Raw genomic sequence first — 21,784 nt, forward strand, 5'->3', positions numbered from 1 at the left:
ATAGGTTGGAAGCATACTAAGAAGGACTTGAAATATTAAACAGAGGTGTTAATATTTTATCCTAGAGACATTTGAGCGCCCCTAGAGCTTCCTGAGCAAGGGTGTGACATGGTCAGATATATCCCTTAGAAATATTAATTTGGAAGATGGCGGAGACGAAGCAGCAAACTGCCTGAGCTCTCCTTCTGTTCCCTCAAAAAGAACATTAAATCAAGCCTCTGAACGGATTCTGAAGCTACAGAACCTCCAAAGGGACAGAGAGACACAGTCCTCCAACCAGAGATAATTTAGAAGACTTCAGGAAAAGGTCGGTCTGACGGGCAAAAGGGAGGCCCAGCGCAGGGCAGCAACCCAGCGCCGAGGGGGTCAGGGCAAGTCAGCAGGAGCTGCGGGCCACAGCCGAACAACTGAGGCCCCTGGAACCTAGTTCAAAAATCTGGTGGCCAAGAAGGACAATGGAAAAACCTACCTGCACCGGCCAGGAGGGCGACAAACGGGTCAGGCGGGAACGGACGCCAGGAGCGGGCGCCTGGCTGGCCAAGCGCACCCAGACAGGAAGTGCAGGGCGGGGGATCTCCACATACCATAAAGGCATCAGAGTAAAAAGGGGGTCACACAGCACCTATACCCCTGCACAAGAAGCCCAAAACAGGGACTCTGGTGCCCCAAGAGCAGACCTTAACTTAAAAAAATAAATAAATAAGCTGCAATAATGAGTAAGAAGCAAAAAAGAGCCCTCTCCATTGAGAGCTTCTGTATCAATAGGGAAGAAGCCAACGCAAACTCAAATGAGGACAATACCCTCAAACTGCCTACATGTGAAGCCTCACGAGGGAAGGTGAATTGGTCTCATGAACAAAAAGCCTTCCTGCAAGAGCTCAAAAAGGATTTTAAAAATCAATTGAGAGAGGTAGAAGAAAAAATGGGGAGAGAAATGAAAGCAAAACAAGAAAACTATGAAAAAAGAATCAGCAGCTTGGAAAAGGAAGCACAAAGATTGACTGGCCAAATGGGAAAAAAAAGTGCATAATTTCATTGAAGAAAACAATGCCTTAAAAAATTCAGTTGGCCAAATGGAAAAAAAAAAAAAAAGTAAAACGTCGGTGAGGAGGAATAGGATGAAAGAAGGGGGGGAAAGTAAAAAGGGGTTAAACAGAATGGAGGGGAATAGACAGTCAGTAATAATAACTGTGAATGTGAATAGGATGAACTCTGCTATAAAACGGAAGCCAATTGCAGAGTGGATTAAAAACCAGAATCCTAAGATATGCTGTTTATAAGAAACACATTTGAAGCAGAGAGATACACACAGAGTAAAGGTAAAAGGCTGGAGTAGAATATATTATGCTTCAGCTAAAGTAAAAAAAGCAGGGGTAGCAATCCTTATCTCAGACAAAGTGCAGGCCAAAATAGATCTCATTAAAAGAGATAAGGAAGGAAATTACATCTTGCTTAAAGGTACTATAGATAATGAAGTAATATCAATATTGAATATGTATGCACCAAGTGGTATAGCATCCAGGTTCTTAAAGGAGAAGTTAAATGAGTTACAAGAGGAATTACACAGTAATACTATACTAGTGGGGGATCTGAATCTCCCCCTCTCAGAATTAGATAAATCTAGCCAAAAAATAAATAAGAAAGAAGTGAAAGAGGTGAATAGATTACTAGAAAAGTTAGACATGATAGATGTCTGGAGAAAATTGAATGGGGATAGAAAGGAAAATACCTTTTTCTTAGCAGTACATGGCACATTTTCAAAAATTGACCATGTATTAGGGCACAAAAACATCATAGTTAAATGTAAAAAGGCAGAAATAGTAAATGCATCCTTTTCAGATCATGATGCAATAAAAATTACATGTAAGAAAGAGCCAGGGAAAAGTAGAATGAAAATCAATTAGAAACTAAATAATTTCATTCAAAAGAATGAATGGGCCAAACAAGAAATCATAGAAACAATCAATAACTATATCCAAGAAAATGACAATAATGAGAAAACATACTAAAATCTATGGGATGCAGCCAAAGCAGTGCTTAGGGGAAAATTTATAGCTCTAAATGCTTACATGAATAAAAAGGAGAAAGAGGAGATTAATGAATTGGGCATGCAACTTAAAAAGCTAGAAAAAGAACAAATTAGAAATCCCCAATTAGATACTAAATTAGAGATCCTGAAAATCAAAGGGGAAATTAATAAGATTGAAAGCAAAAAAACTATAGAATTAATCAATAAAACTAAGAGTTGGTTTTATGAAAAAACCAATAAAATAGATAAAATATTGGTTAATTTGATTTAAAAAAAGAAGAAAACCAAATTACCAGTATCAAAAACGAAAAAGGGGATGTTACCACCAATGAAGTGGAAATTAAATCAATAATTAGGAATTATTTTGCCCAACTGTATACCAATAAATTTGACAATCTAAATGAAATGGATGAATATTTACTAAAATACAAACTGCCCAGGTTAACTGAAGAAGAAATAAAATCCTTAAATAAACCCATATTAGAAAAAGAAATTGAACAAGCCATTAATGAACTCCCTAAGAAAAAATCCCCAGGGCCAAATGGGTTTACAGGTGAATTTTACCAAACATTTAAAGAACAATTAAATCCAATATTATACAAATTATTTGGAAAAATAGGTGAAGAAGGAGTTCTACCAAATTCATTTTATGATACAAATATGGTGGTGATACCAAAACCGGCAAAGCAAAAACAGAGAAAGAAAATTATAGACCAATTTCCCTAATGAATATTGATGCTAAAATCTTAAATAAGATATTAGCAAGGAGATTACAGCAAGTGATCACCAGGATAATACACTATGACCAGGTGGGATTTAGACCAGGAATGCAGGGCTGGTTCAACATTAGGAAAACTATTAACATAATCAACCACATCAATAAGAAAACCAACCAAAATCATATGATTATCTCAATAGATGCAGAGAAAGCTTTTGACAAAATACAACACCCATTCCTAATAAAAACACTGGAGAGTTTAGGAATAGGGGGAGCTTTCCTTAAAATAATAAACAGTATCTACCTAAAGCCATCAGCAAGTATTATATGCAATGGAGATAAATTAGAGGACTTCCCAATAAGATCAGGGGTGAAACAGGGATGTCCATTATCACCCCTATTATTTAATATTGTCCTAGAAATGTTAGCTTTAGCAATCAGAGAAGAGAAAGGAATTAAAAGAATTAGAATAGGCAAGGAGGAAACAAAACTATCACTCTTTGCAGATGATATGATGGTATACTTAAGGAATCCTCGAGAATCAACTCAAAAATTACTTGAAACAAATAACAACTTTAGGGGCAGCTAGGTGGCGCAGTGGATAAAGCACTGGCCTTGGATTCAGGAGGACCTGAGTTCAAATCCAGCCTCAGACACTTGACACTTAACTAGCTGTGTGACCCTGGGCAAGTCACTTAACCCTCATTGCCCTCAAAAAACAAAACAAAAAAAAAAAATAACAACTTTAGCAAAGTAGCAGGATATAAAATAAATCTACATAAATCATCAGCATTTCTATACATGACCAACAAAGTCCAGCAGCAAGAGATAGAAAGAGAAATTCCATTTAAAGTAACAGTAGATAATATAAAATACTTGGGAGTCTACTTGCCAAGACAAACCCAGGAACTCTATGAACACAACTACCAAACACTCTTCACACAAATCAAATCAGATCTAAATAATTGGAAAGATATCAATCGCTCATGGATAGGCAGAGCTAATATAGTAAAAATGACAATACTGCCTAAATTAATTTACTTATTCAGTGCCATACCAATCAGACTACCTAAAAATTATTTTATAGAGCTAGAAAGAATAATAACAAAATTCATCTAGAAAAACAAAAAATCAAAAATATCCAGGGAAATAATGAAAAAAAAATTCACAGGAAGGTGGGTTAGCAGTACTAAACCTGGAGCTCTACTATAAAGCGGCAGTCATCAAAACTATCTGGTACTGGCTAAAAAATAGAGTGGTAGATCAATGGAATAGGCTAGGCTCAGGAAATGCAGTAGTAAATGACACTAGTAATGTAGTGCTTGATAAACCCAAAGACTCCAGCTTCTGGGATAGGAACTCAGTATTTGACAAAAACTGCTGGGAAAACTGGAAGATAGTATGGCAGAAATTAGGCATAGACCAACATCTTACACCTTATACTAAAATAAGGTCAAAATGGATACACGATTTAGACATAAGAGGTGATACCATAGGTAAATTAGGAGAGAAAGGAATAGTGTACCTCTCAGATCTTTGGAAAGGAAAACAGTTTTTGACCAAACAAGAGATAGAGTATATTATAAAATGCAAAGTGGATGATTTTGATTACATTAAATTAAAAAATTTTTGTACAAAACAGAAGCAATGCATCCAAAATTAGAAGGGAGGCAGAAAGCTGGGAAACAATTTTTGAGGCCAGTACTTCTGATAAAGGCCTCATCTCTAAAATATATAGGGAACTAAATCAAATTTATAAGAACCCAAGTCATTCCCCAATTGAGAAATGGTCAAAGGATATGAACAGGCAGTTTTCTGATGAAGAAACCAAAGCTATCTATTCCCATATGAAAAAATGCTCTAAATCTCTAATGATTAGAGAGATGCAAATTAAAACAACTCTGAGGTACCATGTGACACCTATCAGATTGGCTAAAATGACAAAAAAGGAAAATAATAAATGTTGGAGAAGCTGTGGGAAAATTGGAACACTAATGCATTGTTGGTGGAGCTGTGAACTGATCCAACCATTCTGGAGAGCAATTTGGAATTATGCCCAAAGGGCGATAAAGCTGTGCATACCCTTTGACCCAGCAATACCACTTTTGGGTCTTTTTCCCAAAGAGATCATGGAAGGGGGAAAGGGACCCACATGTACAAAAATATTTATAGCTGCTCTTTATGTGGTGGCAAAGAATTGGAAGTTGAGGGGATGCCCATCAATTGGGGAATGGCTGGATGAGTTGTGGTATATGAATACAATGGAATACTATTGTGCTGTGAGAAACAATGAGCAGGAGGAGTTCAGAGAAACCTGGAGGGTCATGCGTGGGCTGATGATGAGTGAGATGAGCAAAACTAGAAGAACATTGTACACAGTAACATCAACATTGAGTGTTGATCTACTGTGATGGACTATATTCTTCTCACCAATGCAATGGCACAGAAGAGTTCCAGGGAACTCATGATGGAAGAGGATCTCCAAATCCAGGGGAAAAAAAAGAACTGCAGAGTATAGATGCTAAACGAACCATACTATTTCTTGTGTTTTTGATGCTGTTGGTTTTTTTTTCTATTTTGAGGTTTTCCAGCATTGCTCTGATTTTTTTCTCCTATAACATGACTAATGCAGAAATAGGATTAATGTTATTATGTGTGTGTGTGTGTATATATATATATATATATATATATAAAACCTATATCAGATTACCTGCTGTCTAGGGGAGGGGGGAGGGAGGGAGAAAAATCTGAAATTGTAAAGCTTGTATAAACAAAGGTTGAGAACTATCTTTACATGTAATGGAAAAAAAATAAAATACTTTATTAATTAAAAAAAAGAAATATTAATTTGACAGCTAAATGAAAGATGAATTAGCAAGAGGAGATACTAGAGGTAGGGAAACCAATTCAGAGGCCTTTGTAATCCAGGTGAAAGGTGAGGAAGATCTGAACTAACACGGTGGCTGTATGAGAGAACAAGATAGATGTGAAAGATATTGTGTTAGAATCAGTAAGAGATGGCACCTGATTATGTATAGAGGACATCTCTAAGGTCTCCAAGGTTGCAAACCTGGGTGACTAGAAAGATAATGGAAAGAATGACATAGTATAAGTAAAGCACTTTTCAAACCTTAAAAGTTCTATATGAATCTATGAGTTATTATAATAATCATCATTAATATTATTATCCTGTGTTGTTCTCATTATTGTATTATTTAAATTAATGCCTCACATATTCAGTAATCATTTAAGTGTTTTTAAATCTGAAAGAAATAGTCAATATTATTTTCTTCTACCCTAAGGAAGAAAATATTTAATTTTGTGTATTGAAATTTATACATATTAAACAAAACAAATTCAAATACTGTGAATTTAAAGGAAGTATAGAGTATCACTATCTAAGTTCTTGCACATCCTTCTAATTAAACTAAAAGACTGGAGGCTTCCAGGTCAAATGACCAACAAGATGGAAGACTAGACATCTTCTCAAACACCTTTAAAATAGGAATTATACACATAAAATAAAACAATTTCAGCAACCTCTATAGACTCAGGAACCAAGAACACTATGAAGGTAACAATCTAATGAACAAATAACAAAAATGACATCCCTAACCCCTTCTACTCACTCAGCACCTCCTCCTCCTCCTGCACCTCTACCTTCATCTCTACCTTGACTGGCCAACAGGGATACAAATTTTGATCCACAGGTTTGCAAGAGAATTCAGCTCTGCTTCTCTCCATCAAGTACCACAAAAAAACAAAAGGCAGAAGTTCATCTTGACTGGAGTGGCAGTGTTGCAGTGGTCTCTGTTGCATTAAAGCCCATCCAGAGAACTGAGGAAGAGAGGAAAAACAAGTGTATTTGGCTATGTAGAACTCCACTAAGACTGGGGGAAAGAGTCCAGCATCCTTCTGGGGCCAGTTTTGTATCCCCAGAAGTCATTTGGGGCAAAAATGAAGGCATTTGAAATGGGAATTGTCCAGCAGGAGAAGAGGTTGCAATAACTTTTAGATCCAGTCCTCAAGAAGGCCACCATCAAAGAAGGAGTCAGAAAGTGAGTAATAGGGAAATACAAGAAGAAAAAAGACTGAAAAAAATAATCTCAAGCGGAAAAAGATTCAGTTAAAGATCTTGAGCATAATCATATAAACCACTTGGGAAGTTGCTAATAACAGAAAGGAATACAGCCTCCTGTTCAGCTAAGCAAATCCAGGCATCTAATAATAAAGATTGCAAAACAAAGAAAAATTAATTAACACTTGAATGGTTTAAAAGAGATATAATAACTGTGAAAGCAGAATGAATGGCCTAAAAAGCAGAAGTAATTGGCAAAATAGAAAAATTTGTTCCATGGTAATAAAATCTCTTCAAAGAAGCAAAGGAGAAAATAACTGATTAGAATGAAAATACACCAAAGTGAAAAACAATCTGGAAAAAGAGAAGCAAAAAGCAATAATGTTAAAAGAAAATTATTTCCATAAAAATAAGACATATTGATCTCAAAAATAAGATTATAGAGATTCCTGTAATCTTTCAGGAGAAAGAGAACCTACATGAGAATTGGTGAGGAGGCCATAGAGAGATTATAAAAGAAAGAAAGAATGGGAGAAATCTTGCTTCAGGATTAATGGGGATTGGGGGGGAGCAAAATCAGGGGCATAGGAAAATTTCTATCATGGAGCAATATTTTCTCTATTACTTATGTTGCTGTTGTTCAGTCATTCAGTCATGTGACCCCCGTGGACCACAGCACACCAAGCCCTTCTGTCCTCTACTATCTCCCAAGGTTTGTCAAAGCTCATGTTCATTCCTTCCATGACACTGTCTATCCATCTTATCCTCTGCTGTCCCCTTCTGCTTTTGTCTTCAATTTTACCCAACATCAGGGTCTTTTCCAGTGAATCCTGTCTTTTTGTTGTGTGGTCAAAGAATTTGAGCTTTAGCTTCAATATTGCCTTCCAATGGATAGTTTAAATTAATTTCTTCAAGTATTGACTAACTTGATCTCCTTGCCATCCAAGGGACATTCAAAAATATTCAGCAACACCACAATTTAAAAGTATTGATTCTGTGGCGCTCAGCTTTCCTTGCAGTCCAACGCTTACAGCCATGGGGAAAGCTGTAACTTTGACTATATAGACCTTTGTTAGGAAGGTGATTCCTCTGCTTTTTAGTATGGTGTTAATATTTGCCATAGCTTTCTTTACAAGGAGCAAGCTTTTAATTTCATGGCTGTAGTCAGTCAGCAGGGCAGCCAGGTGGTTCAGTGGATAAAGTACTGGGTTTGGAATCAGGAAGATTCATCTTCATGAGTTCTAATCTGGTCTTGCTAACTGTGTGACCATAGGCAAGTGATTTAGCCTTGTTTGCCTCAGTTCCTTATCTGTACAATGAGCTAGAGAAGGAAATGGCAAACCACTCTAGTATCTTTGCCAAGAAAATCTAAAGAGTCAGAAGTGGATGAAATATGACCAAACAACAACAAAGTCACCATCTGGAAGTGATCTTTGAGCCCAAGAATATAAAATCTGACACTGCTTTCATTTCTCCTCCCTCTATTTGACAGGAAGTGATGTGATCAGTTGCCAAGATCTTAGGTGTTTTGTTTTTTGTTTTTTATGTTAAGCTTCATGCCAGCTTTTCTACTCTCCTCCTTTACGCTTTTCAAGAGGCTTTTTAATTCTTCTTTCTACCATTAGAGTGGCATCATCTGCATATCTGAGATTGTTGATATTTCCCCCACCTTAATTCCAGCTTTTGATTAATCTAGTCTAGCATTTCACAAAGTCTGCTCTGCATATAAGTTAAATAAATAAGGTGACAATATACAGTCTTGTCATTCTCCTTTCCCAATCTTAAACCAATCAGTCGTTCCATGTTCAGTTCTAACTGTTGCTTCTTGACCCACATAGAAGTACCTTAGGAGACAAGTAAGATGATCGAGTACTTCCATCTCTTTTAGGACTTACCACATTTTGTTGTGATCCACACAGGCAAAGTCTTTAGTGTAGTCAATGAAACAGAAGTAGATGTTTTGCTGGAAACCTCTTGCTTTCTCCATGAGTGAATGTGGGCAATTTGGTCTCTAGCTCCTCTGTCTCTTCAAAAACCAGCATGCTCTTCTGGTAATTTTCATTTTACATGTTGCTGAAGGCTAGCTTGTAGAATCTTAGCATCACCTATAGAAAATAGTAATTTTAAGAATGAGGCACAACAGAAAAAAGGGACAGGGGATGATCTCTACAAGGTAATAACATAGAAACTGTTTAGCAGAGGAAACCCAAAATAAGTACCCTTAAGAATACAAAGACTAAAGAAGGATTTATGTGTAAAGGCCATGAATTAAATAATAAATCTAGAATTAGTCAAAGCAGGAAGATAATTAAGAGAATGAGGGAAAGACATCCTTCTTAGAAAATGAAAATTTAAAAAACTAATAAATAAAACAAATTGAAGGGGAGAAGTGGTAAATCACTTGAATACTTAAATGAGAGAAAAAGAAAAGGGAATAACTAGATAAAAGCAAGGGGAAAACACTAATAAAAAAAGGACAACAAATTGCAGAGGGGTAAAAGAGGAGGGATCTGAGAATGAGAAGAGTTAAGTGGGAATGGGGTTGCTTTAAAGTAAATTGGGCTAAAATAATTGATGAGATAAAGTATAGTATTTAATAAGGAAGTGGTTAAAAATCTCAATTTGAAAAAAATTAAAGGCAAATGGATAAAAATAGCCTTCTAACTCATAATTTTAAATGTAAAAAAGAGAATATGGATAAGAAAACACAACCCTATAATCTATAATCTGTTATACATTTTTTTAAGTGGGGGGAGGAATTTGCTATGTATCAGTTGAATGCAAAAAAAAAAAAGCAGAAGTTGCAATTATTTAACAGATGAAGCAAAAAAAAAATTCAAAACCTAAAAGTGAAAAACAAGGAAATTAACATTATGCTGAAAGGAACCATAAATAACAATCAAATATAGGTAGTAAATGTATGTGCTCTAAATGTCTTAGCATCTGAATCCATATACAACAAGACATAGACAATTATACAATGTGTCAGGAGATTTCAACATCCTTCTGTGGGTTTTTTATAAGTCTAACAGAAAGATAAAAGGGAAAATATAGAATTGAAAAAAATTGCTAGAGAAACTATAGCCAAGACTTATGGTATCTTCTAAACTGTACTGCAAAAGAATAAGAATTTACATATATCTCAGCACCACATGGAACTTTTACAAAAATTGGCCACACATTAGGGTACAAGAGTTATTGTAAACAAATGTATAAAAGGCAGAAATAGTAAACACATCCTTTATAAATTATAACATAATAGTTATAAAATCATTATAATAGGTATAAAATAGTTATAACAGTTAAAAATAGTTATCAGTTCAGGAAGCACAAGCAAAAACCACAGACCCAAATGTAGACTTCTCAGTGAAATCCTAAATAATATAGATAATAATTCTGTTAAAGAAAATGTTAATGATGAAACAACATACCAAAATTTCAGTGATGCAACTAAAGGAGCATCCTGAGGGGGAAAAGCCTACTTTTACAAACATAAATTTGCAAAGTAAAAAAAGAGGAGATTAATGCTCTGAATGTGTACTTTAAAAATTAGAAAGCTAACAAATAAACAAAAGAAGCACCAAAGAAGAGAAATACATGAACAGGAAATTTTAAAAAACTAGAAATGATGAAAGTAGAAGATAATTCTTAGAAAAGACTAATAAAATTGGTAAACCTTTAGCCAGTCTGATTTTAAAAGATGACAGGAAAAAATATACTAAAAGGCTGGAGGTATTCCTCTTTAAAAAGAAAAACAATAAAAAGGCATGCATGACAGGAGGTGGGATAAGAAGAAAGGTGCAGATACATTAACAGGGGCCTAAGACTCAACAGTTACAAAGAGGCAAAAGACTTAAAAACCTAATCTCTGAAAACCCTAACCTTTTCTGATTCTAACAGGCCTCACTTATGGCAACCCTAGAGCAACAGAAACTTTATAAGAGTCCCTCATGACAGCAGCTGCACAACAGGTTTTGAACAAGTCTAGTGCAATGTTTAGCAAAGTGAAAGGGTTTGGATTTTATGCTTGAGGTTGGCATTTTACCAATGAAAGAAACCTTTTGTTTTTCCTTGTTTCAGTGTCACAAACTGGTTAAAATAAATGACATTTTGCCTTAGTTTTCTTCCTTGAGCAATTCATTTATTCTCTGCCAAAGTATTTGTTCAAATGCCTTCATTTAAGTGCTTTTGCAGTAGGCTGATAATAATAATGGTTTGCCCCCAAGCAAACTATTTGTGTGGAGAAAAGCCAGATAAACTTTCTTTTAAAAACTCTTTAACATATCCGAATGCTATCTTGCAAAACACCTTTACTGCCATTAGGTATTTACAAAGTCTTTGCTTAGGGAGGTGGTCCAGTGGGGGACGAGTTCTGTGGGGCAAATTTGCCTCCATGCCATGCCATTGATTAGTTATCAGGACACAGTTAATAAGTAACTTTAGGTAGTGCAGAGCACTTAACATTCTTTTTTTTTTTTTCCTGAAGATGACCTAAAAAAATCAGTTACAACTGGCATTCACCCCATATATTGCACAACTCTGAGTGAAAGAGCAGCAGACAGACAGACAAGCCAAGAAAATCAGTTGAGCTGTGCTTAAGCAATCCTTTCTAGTGGCTGTTATCATTGCTGCTGGACTTTAGAACATTCAACTTTAGCAAAGTGTTTGCATTTAATTAGAAATTTGCAGCACAGTAGCTATCAATATTGAATCCAAATTGATTCCACTTTCTACACCATGATTGCTTCCTTCAAGCTAATTAAAAAGGCACATAACAAAATGACTCATATAAATTTTAAAGCAAGATAAACAGTATTCCCAGGAGACCAAAATAAAAGTAAATATCATACATCCTGGTCATTAGCTAGAACTTTTCCCCAGATCCACAAGCATTGTGATGTAAGGCATGTTTCAGTGTTATCAGACTAGATCCACTTTGTTGCCCTGTGTGTGTGTGTGTGTGTGTGTGTGTGTGCTCCCTTTAAAAAAAATGTAAATGACTACTTCCCTGAGCACTTCAGTTTTTAAAGAAACAATACTCTTGCTGCTCTTCTCTTTTATAATCCCAATAGCATATCTAGTTAAGCAGTGTGATAGAAACTAAAGTTCATTTTGTGCAAGTCTTCAGTCTTTGTGTATTGTACAATGACATTTCCTTATAGTGTAAAGAAAGAATAAAATGGCAAATGGAATTTTCTACTTAAAATAAGGTATATAACTTGAGTATGATTTTCTAAAATTAAGCAACAGTGCTTGCACATATTAACAGCATTATAAAGATCAGTAAAAATAAAGTTTAAAAAGGGAAGTTAGTTCTTATAACTTTCTAGAAAACATGTTTCAAGTTTCATGATTGTAGCATTTCTAGAGGTGCATTACAAAATATTGTTTAACAAAATCAGGTAGGTTAAAGGATAAAGTATTAAGCTTTGTTGAAAGTGAGAATTTCATTGTGACAATCTATAGGTAAGATTACTGGCTTGAAGGTTAGGAAAAATAGAGGTTTCCATAAGATAAATTGTATACAGCCTTTTGCTTTTCTTATTCATAGAATACCTTTCCAACTGGAACATTATTTCACCTCTGGCCAAGGTCCACCCAAACATAAAGGGGCCTCTACTAACACTTTTGTCTAGTTGTTCAGAGATTTTATAGCCTCTGAGTTAATATTTCAAAGTGCCGAAATCCAGAATGATGCTGTTAATCACAAAGAAAATAAATTCCCTATTAAAGTAGGGTAATTAACAGTAAACTTGATTTGATTAAATTCATTTCTATGAGAGTTCAGTGACCCTCAAGAAAAGCACTAAACATTCATATGTACTCCATTTGGTTGCACACATTGGAGTCATCAAGTAGCCATAGCATATATTCCATAAAGCATAACATTATCCTTGGGACAGGAGAAGAAGGTAATCTAGATTAGTATAAACTAGTGCATTAAATCCACTCCAGACCTCCCTGATGAGTCAGTCCCTAAGGGTAGTAATTTAGTTCACTGGAGTTTTCACAGTCTACCCTAGATTGGAACAAATTTAGAATTTATTGACCCCACCCATCCCCATAGTCAAGGTAATTCAGGGTGGGTTGTCTAGAACACTAATGTGTTACCAAGATCTGCTTCATTCCTAACCTACAGTTCCCTAAAGGATTCTGAACTAACCCATGCTTCTGAGAGGAATAAATTGAAGCTCATAGCCCTGCTGCACTAGTTAACATTTATATAAGATTACAGGGGAAACCAAATAGTTGGTGAACATTTATTAAGCACCTACTATGTGTCAGGCACTAGAACAAATAATTGCTTCCCTCATGGAGGTAATATTCTATTGGGGAAGATAGCATGTACATAAACAAGTATGTATCAAAATAATTAAACTATATAAAAATACATTACAAACCTTAAAGCATTATACAAGTGCTAGCTATTACTATTATTATCGCTTTATAAAATATATACACAAGGTAAATTTGGGGGCAAAGTCTTCATCTACAAGTATAGTTTGAAGGAAATAAGGGGTTTTGAGAGGTGTGGGGAAGGTGAGAAGGCATTCCAAGAGTGGGGGAGGGCCAGATCAAAGCTATGGAGATAAGAGATGGAGTGTCATGGGTGAACAATATCAAGAAGGGCTGTTTTGGTGGACCAAATAGTGCACAGAGGGGAATAATGACATAAGTTTGGAAAAGCAATTTTTGGTTAGATCATAAAGGACTTTAAAAGATAAACCAAGGGGCAGCTAGGTGGCACAGTGGATAAAGCACCGGCCTTGGATTCAGGAGTACCTGAGTTCAAATCCGGCCTCAGACACTTGACACTTATTAGCTGTGTGACCCTGGGCAAGTCACTTAACCCCCATTGCCCAGCCAAAAAAAAAAAAAAGATAAACCAAGAAGCCTATATTTTCTCCTAGAGGCAATAGGAAAACCATTCTAGTTTATTGCATAGTAGAGTGACATGGTCAGACATATATGTTAGGAAACATCACCTTTGCAGTTCTGTGAAGAATATAGATTGGAAGCATGAAGACAAAATAGAAAGTTAATGCAATAGTCCAGGAAAGAGATGATGAGGGTCTAAGCTAGGATAGTGACTGCATGTGTGGGAAGAAAGGGACAAGTATGAGAGAAATTGTGGGTATAGAAATAGCATTTAGCTACTCTTTGGATGAGAAGAAAAAGGTTGTAAACTTGGGTGACTGGAAGAATGGTGGTGTTCTCAAAAGAAATAGAGTTGAAAAGTTGAGTTGAGAAAGTAGAAGCAACAGGTTATAGACAACTTCTCCAGAACTTTTATTTAAATATTGCATTTCTTGATAAACAAATAGGTTTAGACCTAAGATCCACTAAAGTACTACTTATTCTTGGGCACTGTAACACAGAGCTATATAGATAGTGGAGTATCATCTGCTGAACCTAAAAAAATATTGGCTGAGTTCTGTTTCATAAAAATTGAAAATATAAAATAAATCCTACTAAAATAATCCTCTGACAAAACTTCAAGAGACACAGTTCTGATTCTTTTATTGTATTAGATCTTTTTCTATCAAAAAATATGTGAAATAAGTTCTTGATTATCTTACTTGCACAGCTGACAACAGGAACGAACAGCTTTACAGCAGAGATGTCAGAGAGCTCAAAAGCACAGGAAAACAGGATATAAATAGACCTGTATGAGCCACACCCATAAACTAGTGATTTTTAGCAGAAAACTCAGGGCACAGATTTAGAGTAGGCTGGAAAAAGCCTCAGAGGTATCACAGCTTCAGCCATGCTGTTGCCTAGAAGGACAGTTCTATATGTTACCCAGAAGAGTCTAGCACTGATGAATTAATCATAATTTGTGTTTCCAGTTGCTGGTGATGCTTATTGGACAGGGAAGTATTTTATAATTCAGTAACTAGAATGATCCTTCAGAACCCTGCCCTGTAAGGGTTCTGCTCCCTTAGAATCTGGAATTCCTTCTTCATTTAGTCCTTTGTTTCAATTTTGTACAGATACCATTCTGTGATTTTTCATGACTGATCTAAGCTGGTCAGGTTGAGAGGGTCAGTGGATGAGAACTAAATCCATTAGAGGCTGAGATAAACATGAAATTTTAAACCTGAGTTTAAAAAAAGTCATAGGTACAACATGTAAGAGGCATAGCTAGACAATAATTCAATAGAAAGAGAGCTGAAGGCTTTAATGGGCTAAAATAAGCTCATTATGAGTTAATAATGGTAAATGGCAACCAATAAAGGTAATACAATCTTAGGCTACATTAATGAGGTATATTATCCAGTAGTCAGACCATATATGGAGAATTGTTCAGTTCTAGGTACTGCAATTTGGAAAAGATTAGCAAAAGAGAATCAAGTGAAAAAACATATAGGGTGGTGAAGGTCTTTGTGATCATGTAAATTGAATTTTATTTGAAAGAAGTAGGTAAATTTAGCTTAGAGTAGAGAAAACTTAGAAGGGTTATGATAGTTGTCTTCAAGTATTTAAGAGGTATGAATCATAAAAAAATAAAAGAATGGTTCAATACTAGGAAAATACTAGCATAATTAATCATAGAAATAACAAAATTAACAAAAATCACATAATCACAAGTTATTAACAAAATATTGTACTTGTTTATAGTAAAGACTCTAGAAGGGCCTTTCTTTAATATAATCAAAGACATGTATCTAAAGCTATAATTTTTGCAATGCAGATCCTTTCCCAATACAAATAGATATAAAATAAGGATGTAGTTGAAAAAGAAGAGATAATATAATATCCTAGTATTCTTATAAAAAGTATTTGGCAGGTAGTACCTGTGGCAAGGAGAGATCCAGCACCAAGGGCTGGTAAGAAGACTAAGCATCAGGGCAGGAAGAACCCGGGCAAGAAGAGATTCCAGGGGATCCCAGTACTAGCACTGGGAACCAGAAAAGGTACCATCTGGCAGCTTTGTCACCCATTAACCAATGCCAAGCCATAGTTACAGGGCAGAGAGAAATAGTCTCAAGGGAGAAGTGGTACTACCTGTTTAAGGATCAAGAAACAAGTTCCAGAAACATGTGACTCTGGAGACCAAGAGCAGAGAAAGGAGTCAATTCTAACATGTAGCCCACAATAAGATTGATTGCAGTGAAGTAAACCAGGGCAGGAGACCCAAACCAAGAGGGAGCCAGCAGTTCAGTCACTCTGAACCTGCAGAACCTTCCAGTGAACTAACACTGACTAAATCCAGCAGCAAACTACAGAAACTTAACCATACACTAGCCACCATAACCAAACCTGTGCCAGGAACTTACAGAGCACAGATCTGAAGGGCATTGAAAAGACATCTCCCCAGATCAAACTACTTTGGAAGCACCTAAGGCCCTCAGACTGAGCTATAAAAATAGCAGAAGGAAAACAGATAGAAGTTCATGTCAGACATTCCCCTGAAAGTGAGGAAAGCCAAGCACTAACATAAAATCTAAAGTCAATAAGTAGTCTAGAAAAATGAACAAACAAACAAAAAATCAACTTTGGTGACAGGGAAGCTTCAGACACAAACATAGAAGACAGTCACTTAATCTACAAGCAAAGCTTCAAGGGGAAAAAAATGAAAATTGGACATAAACTCAATAAGAATACCTAGAAAAGTTGAAGAATAAGATTTTTAAAAATCAAAAATAATCAGTTGAATGGCAGAGGAAAACTGTGGAAAAGAAATGAGATTATATAAGAAAATTATGAAAAGAAAACAGCTTGGTAAAAGAGGTACAAAAAATGCTCAATACAATAATTCCTTAAAAATTAGAATTACCCTAGTAGAAGCTAATGACTACATGTAATATCAAGAAACAAAAAATCTAAAAGGCTGAACAAAATAGAACATATAGGAAAAACCACTGACCTGGAAAAATGGTTTGAGGAGAGATAATTTAAAAGTCATTGGACTGGGGCAGCAGGTGGCACAGTGGATAGAGCACTGGCCCTGGATTCAGGAGGACCTGAGTTCAAATCCGGCCTCAGACACTTAACACTATCTGTGTGACCCTGGTCAAGTCACTTAACCCCAATTGCCTCACCAAAAAAAAAAAAAAAACAAAACCATTGGACTACCAGAAAGTCATAAACAAAAAAGAGCCTAGACATCATAGTTTAAGAAATTATAAAGGAAAACTCCCCAAGCTTTTGATAAGGGGACAAGATTTAAAAAAAAAAAAAGGGTAAATAGGATAGAAGGAAATATAGTTAGCAATCATAACTGTGATTAATGTGAATAAGATGAACTCATAAATAAAATGAATTAAAAACCCAAATACAGTGATATGTTGTTTACTAGAAACATCTGAAACAGAGAAATTTACATACAATTAAAATTAGGAGCAAGAACAGAATCTCTTATGTTTCAGGTGAAGTTTAAAAAAAAGCAGGGGTAGTAATCATGATCTCAGAAGCAAAAGCAAAAATAAACCTAATTAGGAGAAACAGGGAAACTACATTTTTCTGAAAGTTACCATATACAATGAATTAATAGCAATACTGAACATATATGTAGCAAATGGCACAGAATTCAAATTCTTGAAGTTCAATAAGTTTCAGAAAGAAATAGAAAGTAAAAATTTTCAAACCTAGATAAATTTAACTATAAAATAAGAAAGAAGCTAAAGAGATGAATAGAATCTTAGAAAACTTAGATATGAGAAACCTTTAGAGAATATTGAAATAGAAAAGTGTGGTTGTACATACATATATGCATGCACACACATATGTATATGTGTGTATATATATATATACATATAACGAAGAAATAAAACTAGGACATTTTTTAAAACCATAAAATTGATAAATCACTGGCTAATTTGATTAAAATAAAGAAGAAAACAAATTACCAGAATCGAAAATGAAGAGTCAATTCACAACCAATGAAGATGAAATAAAAACAATAATTAGGAACTATTTTTCCAATATAACTGACATCCTAATGAAATGGCTAAATATTTACAAAAATATAAATTGCCCAGATTAACAGGACAAAAAAGAGAGTACTTAAATAACCCTATCTTGGAAAAAAAATTGAACAATCCATAATGGAGCTCTCTAAGGAAAAAAATCCATGGACTAGATGGATTTACAAGCAAATTCTATCAAATCTTTTAAGTATATTTAATTCTAACACTTTATATAGACTGTTTGAAAAAATAGATCAAGAAGGAGTCCTACCAAATTCTTCTGTGACGCAAATATAGTTTTTATACCTAAACCAGGAAGAACCAAAACAAAGAAAGAAAACTATAGACCAATTCTCCTATTGAATACTGATGCAAAATTTTTTTAAATAAAATACCAGAATGAGGATTGCAATAATATATCACAAAGATCAGACACTGTGACCAGGCTGGATTTATATCAAGTATGCAAGGCTGGTTCAATACTAAGAAAACAATTAGCATAATTGAACATCAAGGAAATAAATGGTTGGGGGGGGGGGACTGTGAAGGGAGGTTAGGAGTGCCAGATCTCAAACCAATACAAAGCTATAACTTTAAAAAATGGCACTGGATAAGAAATAGAATAGTTAAACAATAGAAGAGATTAGGTGCATAATATGTAGAAGCAAATGAGCCAGTAACCTAGTATTTGATAAACCCAAACATCTCAACTATTGGGACAAGTACTCACTATTTTACTAAAACAGCTGGGAAAACTAGAAAGTGGTCTAGCAGAAACTAAACATGGATTAACATCTCACACCATATATCAAGGGGTACATGATTTAAACATAAAGAGTAATATCATAAGAAAATTAGGGGATTATGGAAGAAATTGCCTGTCAGATTCATGAATAGTGGAATTATTCATGATAAACAAGAGAAGTTTACAAGCAATAAAATGGATTATTTTGATTCTATAAATTTACAAATTTTTTGTACAAATAAAACCAATGCAGCTAAAATTAGAAGAAAAGCAGAAAACCAGTGGGATGGGAAATTTTTGCAGCTAGTTTCTCTGATAAAGTTCTCATTTCTAAAGTATATATATCTCTAAACCAAATTTATAAGAATAAGTCATTCCTAAATCAATAAAGATATAAACAGAAAGTATCAGAGGAAGAAATCCAAGCAATCAATAGTCATGAAAAAATGCTCTAAATCACTAACAGAGAAGTGCATATTAAAACAACTCTGGAATACCACTTCATACCCATCAGATTGGCTAAAACAACAGCAATAAAAAAGGAAAATGGCAGGTAGTAGAGAGGATGTTGGAAAATAGATACACTATTGGTTTAGTTGTCAGATAGTTTAACCATTCTGGAAAGCAATTTGATACTATGCCCCAAAGTCTATTAAACTTTTCATACCCCTTGACCAATCAATAGCACTACTAGGTCTACATCCTAACAAGATCAAAGAAAGAAGAAAAAGACTCATCTGTACAATACTTGTGTGTGTGTCTCTGTGTGTGTGTGTACACACACACCTCTTTTTGTGGTGAGAAAGAATGGAAAACTGAGAGGATACCCACCAATTGGAGAATGGCTAAATAAGTTATGGTATATGAATGTCATGGAACACAATTGTGCTATAAGAAATGATGGAGGGGATAGTTTTAGAAAAACCTAGGAAGATTTCTATGTATTAATACAAAGTAAAGTGAACAGAACCAGATGAACAATTTATACAAAACAGCAATATTGTAAATATAATCAACTGTGACTTAGTAACTGATCAACACAATGGCCCACCACAGTTCTGAAGAACTTGTGATGAAAAGAATCGTCAACCTCCAGATACAGAACTGATGGACTCAGAGTGCAGACTGAAGTATTTATTCCTTTCTTTTTTTCCCCTTTAGAACATGCAGAAATTTATTCTGCATGACTTCATATTTGTAATGGGTTTTGCATTTCTTGCTTTATCAATAGGTACAGAGGGGGTGGGGGAAGGGGATAATTTGGAACTGAAAATAAAATAAAATTGAATTTAGAAGAAAAAGGGGGTAAATAGTTTTGCCCTCATGGGTCCTGAGGCCCCCTGGTGGTTCTCGGACCATACTTAAAAGAATTCCTATGTAAGAAACTTGCTGAACCAAAGCAGGTTGGCTGCTACTGTCAGACCTTTTTTAATGCCACCCCCCCAAACAATCAAAGAACCGCATGGTTCACTGTTGTGTAGTTACAGAATACATAAATAATACTCCACAGTCTTTCCAAGGCACTTCCCTTATATAACATCACAATTCTCCTAGAGAAAGCAAGCGCCCTAAAGTTCTCCATGTGAGGAGGTTACATTATCTGAGCAAAATGATGGGGTCAGTTTCTCAGGATCACATTGCAAAAGATTTAGGCATTTCACATATAGAATACAAGGGGTCTATATTCTTACTTTCTCCTCCTAGCTAAAAAAAAAAGGGCTGAATGAAATCCTAACCAGCCATCCTACTTGACTGATGAAGAGGCAAGACTTTTCTTCTAGGCTCTGCTATTTCTCCCCGTCCCTTTAGGTATAAAGGGTACAGTTTAGCTTCTAGGACCTGTATTCACACCCCTAGCTGAACATGGTTTCAAGCACTCTCATTTTTCTATAGGAAATCTAAGTAAGCCTCAAAAATAAGTTATAAGGTTGTATCTGGGAGAATTGTAGGATCATTCATAAGACTAAATGGAGACACAGAAGTCTTTTACCTCCCTGGCCAGAAATCCTAGGGCCATAGTCAATACGATATAGCCCTCAGAGCTATTTCTCCTTTTTTGCCACCCCTCCCCCAGGTTCCTAGTGATACCATACCCACAGAGAATGAAAACAAACTCACTTAATAAAAAGAGAATCAGGTTTCCAAAATATCATCACCCTTGGTGGGTATGAAGATAGGACACAGTTGGGCAGTTTTCAGCATAAATGGAAGGTGGAAGTAGAACAGAAGAGTCCACTACTGATGTGACCCTTCTGACAGTTGGCTTGCTGCTGACCTATCTTCCTACCATGGACAATAAAGTCCACTGTCGCAGGAAGAGGCTGGCTGCTTTCTAAGTCAGTGAAAAGTCTGCCTTTCTTCCCAGTCCCCATGGCCATATCCTCCACTTTTCTTCTCCTTTTTATGTTGCATCCCTATCTCGGGCTTACCTCCTCTTGTCTCCCCCAAAAGGAGGAGTTACAAAGAAATAGGAATAACCACTCTTAGGAAGGAGGTTTTCCCAATTCTATTGCTAAAATGAGATGGGGGTTTTCATTAATTGAGAGAGAGAGAGGAAAAATTATATTAATTAGGAATAAACCAATATATTCCTAGATTATTCTGGAACTAAGGACAAGATTAAATATGGGAATGATTCAAACAGTGAGCTAACATGTGAACTATATGTGAGATTGATAGACCCCATAATCCTTCCTGCATATGTTTATGATGGAATGAGATGTTTCACAGAAAATTCAAATATGGATAAATGAAAATTGTAGGAAAATCAGAGAAAATGGTACAAAAGCATATAGAAGATAGGAACATTAGAAAAGTATGTGAGATGAGACAGAAGAGAGAAACAAGGAAAAGAGAGATAAAGTGGAAAAGATCAAAAAGCATTTGTTTTACCGCATTTTACAAATTTAGAGATATTAGTCCCTGTTTTATATGCAACAACCACTTATTCAAAGTTTAGCAAAGATACTAAACTTTACTAATTGAGTAATCAAACATTACTGTTTCTGCTTCCCTCTTACTGCCACATGTCCTCATTAAAAATCCCACATTCAAAGTGGAACTACAGAAATTTTCATATATGTATATATGTATGTATGTATGTATGTATATTTCAGCTATAAATTCTTAGCCAAATTTGTATGTAGTTGCACATTACTTCCCATCTCAAAACATCCTAAAGTTTTGAGGTTAACTTAAAAAAAAATTTTTTTACCAGCTTTAAGAATTATATTCACCTTTTCGTCACATTTTCAATTCATAGCATGCGGATAAGCCACTTTACTGCAAGTCTCCAATTGAC

The 21,784-nt window shown here is 35.4% G+C and overlaps 1 protein-coding gene across 1 annotated transcript in view; it reads left to right on the forward strand.

Moving 5' to 3' along the window:
* MIPOL1 (mirror-image polydactyly 1) overlaps positions 1-21,784 on the forward strand; it is a 440,092-nt gene that overhangs the window by 351,892 nt on the left and 66,416 nt on the right. The window lies entirely within an intron of this gene.

The sequence above is a fragment of the Dromiciops gliroides genome, chromosome 2 (assembly GCF_019393635.1).
Source record: "Dromiciops gliroides isolate mDroGli1 chromosome 2, mDroGli1.pri, whole genome shotgun sequence".
NCBI classification, from domain to species: domain Eukaryota; kingdom Metazoa; phylum Chordata; class Mammalia; order Microbiotheria; family Microbiotheriidae; genus Dromiciops; species Dromiciops gliroides.